Below are 4,742 nucleotides of genomic sequence, written 5' to 3'. Positions count from 1 at the left end.
AGTGTAGTGTTCCGCCCACCGGAAGCCGCAAGGAACCATGGGGAGTGTAGTGCACAGCCCGCCAGAAGCAGACACGCTCTCTGGGGAACGCATTGTGTGACGTGGCGTCGTGTGAGGAGGCAACTATTCTGTATCAAGACAGGGAGGCATCAGTTTCTATGTCAGCATACAGAGGCTCAAATTATGCTTCTCTTTGCTTTACTGCAAAAACGTGTCCTTAATAGAATTGAAAATTCTCTGTCGCGATAGCTAGAATTTTTTTTATTATGCTTCCCCTACTTTACTGTAAACAAGCATTTGCAATGCAATGGTCTCGGCTTTAGTTAACCTTTTCGATGCTGATGACGGAACCGCTCCATCATCAGCCGCGGTGGCGCTGTGCTGATGACGAAGCGGTTCCGTCATGGCCCGCCCGGCCGTTCCTGCGCGGCGCTGATTTCACGCCTGCGCGGCACGTTCTATTGAGCGGGCGGGGCCATGATGGAACCGCTCCATCATGAGCACAGCTTCAACCGAGGCTGGTGACGGAGCGGTTCCGTCACCAGCATGGGCGCGCCGCGCGCACCCCCGCCCCCTTAGCGCTGCGGTGGAATAGCCGCCGCAGCGAAGGTGTTAAGCTTAAGCAATTATGTTTGTAATTAGGTCGCTTTTAGCTTTGCTTTTATTATTGTTTCTTTAAACGTTTATGTACATACCATGGATATGTATACATGCATTAATATTTGTGTTTATATAGATATGCCGTTGTTTATATGTTTATATCTGTCTATATATGTATGTGTGTATATATATATATATATATATACACATACATATGCATATATATATATATATATATATATATATATATGCATATATACGAATGTTATGTACATCAAAGTTTTACAAACACTAATAAAAGTAAAGGTAAAAAGCCACCTAATTACAAACAGAATTGCTTTAAGTGTAATAAAGATGAGACCTATTGCATTTTGAATGTTTTTTCACTAGTGCCTTTAGGCAAAGAGTTGGAGTAAGGTCACACTGTTTTTTCAGTGTGATTAGTAGAGAGTGATTAGAGAGTGAGTAGTATTGAGTAGTAGAGAGGGAGTAGAGAGTACTAGAGAGTAGTAGAGAGTGAGAAGACTGATGAATAGGGTGGGTGGATGAGTGATGGGTGGGTGGATGAATGTAGGTGCCAAAAGGTGGATGAACAGGCGGGCATGACATTAACTATGATGACTTATGGTGACGTTTTTGGGTAATCCCATGGTTTAAGGGGCATGTTTTGTTGTTGTTTTTTTTTAGCCAATAATTTAGTAAAACTTTAACCATTCTTTAAAGTTTCTCTTAAACTTTCCTGGTCCGCTGGTGGCAATTTATATATTTTGTGCCCTGTGTTCTTTTGTAATGGGCATTCTACGTGATTCGTGAACTGATGTTTTTGGACCGCTTTGCTGAGCGCTCTCACCCAGGCAGTGCTAATCCCAGTGTAATAAAACCGTAAACTGACAGCCATCACAATGCTAATTACTGCCAGTCTGAATTATTTTCTGCAAGCTCTGAAGGATCGTGATGGCGAGTTATTATTATTATTATTGTTAGTTATTATTTGTCATTCTGTCAAAAATCTCAGGTAATGAACTTGCATTTGGCTGGCATTCAAGCAAGCATGTTGTAGAATACAATCAAAACAACCACACACACAGTAAGACCTTACACACACACACACACACACACAGATATACATGCACATACACAAACAAATATTCTGTCTCTCTCACACACACACACGCACGCACCCAGGAATACCTTACACACACACACAGATATACATGCACATACACAAACAAATATTCTGTCTCTCTCACACACCCACAAACGCACCCACACACAAGCAAGCAAACACACAGATTCATCCACACCCATGTACACCGGCAGCACTGCTGTGAAATCACGGGTCTCTCGTTCAGAATACACAAGCCCTTCCGAGAAGGCCCCCTCCTCCCAGTGTGCCCCACACCGGCTCAGATGCACACAGCCAGGCCCCGTGTTTCCGCCATCTCCTGCCCTCGCAGCTGAGATGACCAACACGTCCCGTCGCCAGATACTAAACATGATACAACCCGACAACCAACATCTTCACTTACACCTCACTGCAGCTTTTCACTGTAGTCAGCCTGCCCTATTGGCTTTGTCAGTGGGTGTTCAGGATGCTGCTGCACACCCAAAGCATCCCATTTGTGCATTGATCCAAATTATGCAATTAAAACAGAACACAGCATCCAGTTTGTAGCGACTAGAAGCATCTTGAGCTGCCAGTGTTTAGCTAATAGCGCTTTACCTAAAGCCCCAGGAGAAGGGGCTGCAGTGAGGTGGAGCTCAGAGGTGGGCCCCGGGCTCATGAACAGCACAGATTTTTTTTGTCCCACCCACACCACCGTTGAACAGAGTTAGCTCTACTTAGAGGTGGGACTGTGCCGGCCACTTCACTGCCACCCGCACCCATCAGACTCACCCACGGTGCCTCCACGACTCCTGATGTTTCACAGAGTGCTCAACACGTAGAGGCGGGACTGTGCCGGCCACTTCACTGCCAACCGCACCCTTCAAGACTCACCCACGGTGCCTCCACGCCCCTGATGTTTCACAGAGTGCTCAACACGTAGAGGTGGGACTGTGCCGGTCCCCGTGTATTTGTTGTTGAAAAGTTCCTTAGTGGCTGGGTTGATGTTGGTGTAAAGAGTGATTTACACAGGTCCTGGGCACTGTAACCACAAGACTCTGAGAGCACGCGTGCACACGTACATGTACAGTATCATTTTTACCTGTGTGATTGCAAATGTTTTAAATCACTCGCCTCAGATCCTAAAGGTGGTATTGACCTTTTCCTAACAGAAAAAGTACTCATTTGCGGGAACACTCTTGTTTTCACTCGCCCGCTTCTTTGTACCCTAGCTAGTTATATTGTTCGTCTGAACAAAATACAAATAAATTAGGATAAAATAAATATGTATTTCATATATTCATTAATAAGTAGAAGTTCATTCAGAATTAATGGCCTCTGATAAATCTAGGTGCCTTACATTAGTTTTAATAAAATACACACAGTTAAGCTGGGTCATGGAGGGGGCAGCAGACACAATAGATATCCCCTTTATTTAGCTCTCTATGTGGGGGTGGGGGTGCCCCTGCGCCCCCTCCACAGGCAGGCTCCGTGCCCCTTCTGGCTTCTGCCCCTGTTCCCCAGCAGCCACCTCCACAGACAGGCTCGAATGCCCCTTCTCCTGGCCATGGCTGAACCGACTCCGCTCCCGGGAAAGTGGTTAGTGATTTATTTGGTTGCATTTTGGATTTCTCTGGTCGGCTCTCCTTTCTCCTCCTTTCAGCAGAGATGTCAGCTGTTATTACTCGGCATCGATCTCTTTGCAAAGTGAGAAGTGAAGTAAAATTAATGTCAATTCCACTGGCCGGATCAATAGCCAGAGCTATTTTAATCTGGAATTGCACGAAGTGCAAAATTAAAAAGATTCAGCATGCATGACGGGAGCTGGGGTTAGCCCGGCCTTAACCCCCTGCCACATTAGATGTGTCGTGGAGGCCCCTGCCCTCGTGCTGTCTCGCTGCCCTGCAGCCGGACCCCAGCTGTCCTGCAATGAGGACCCCGGCCCTCTTGGGCAGTCGGGCGATGTCAAGTGTGAAGGAAACAGCGAGGGAGCACACTCCTACCCTCTCAGCCGGATCGCCCCTTTGCATTCTGGTACATGCAGTTCGTATGATTCAGGACAAAGTTCGTAAGTATTTCACCAAGGTTGGTGCAAGTAGGTACTTGGTATAAGGTATCTCTAGACACGAGACACGACTTGTGTTTCTGGATAATATCCTTCATCAGTAGAGATCAGTTTGGGGTGGCTTTGAAGGCTGCCAAACAACACTAACAGGCTTCGTTGCCTCTCGGGCGCGCAGGTGCATCACCAATAGCTCGTCAGCTACGGAGGCTCACGTGAGCCCTTTAACAGGAAACAGCGAGGGAGCACACTCCTACCCTCTCAGCCGGATCGCCCCTTTGCATTCAGGTACATGCAGTTCGAATGATTCAGGACAAAGTTCGTAAGTATTTCACCAAGGTTGGTGCAAGTAGGTACTTGGTATAAAGTATCTCTAGACACGAGACACGACTTGTGTTTCTGGATAATATCCTTCATCAGTAGAGATCAGTTTGGGGTGGCTTTGAAGGCTGCCAAACAACACTAACAGGCTTCGTTGCCGATGCACCTGCGTGCCCGAGAGGCAACGAAGCCTGTTAGTGTTGTTTGGCAGCCTTCAAAGCCACCCCAAACTGTTCTCTACTGATGAAGGATATTATCCAGAAACACGAGTCGTGTCTCGTGTCTAGAGATACCTTATACCAAGTACCTACTTGCACCAACCTTGGTGAAATACTTACGAACTTTGTCCTGAATCATACAAACTGCATGTACCGGAATGCAAACGGGCGATCCGGCTGAGAGTGTAGTAGTGTGCTCCCTCGCTGTTTCCTGTTAAAGGGCTCCCGTGAGCCTCCGTAGCTGACGAGCTATTGGTGATGCACCTGCGCACCCGAGAGGCAACGAAGCCTGTTAGTGTTGTTTGGCAGCTTTCAAAGCCACCCCAAACTGATCTCTACTGATGAAGGATATTATCCAGAAACACGAGTCGTGTCTCGTGTCTAGAGATACCTTATACCAAGTACCTACTTGCACCAACCTTGGTGAAATACTTAC

This window comes from Lissotriton helveticus, chromosome 1_1 (genome assembly GCF_964261635.1).
Source record: "Lissotriton helveticus chromosome 1_1, aLisHel1.1, whole genome shotgun sequence".
NCBI lineage: Eukaryota > Metazoa > Chordata > Amphibia > Caudata > Salamandridae > Lissotriton > Lissotriton helveticus.
The sequence above is the reverse complement of the archived record's forward strand: the minus strand, read 5'-3'. Positions refer to the sequence as shown.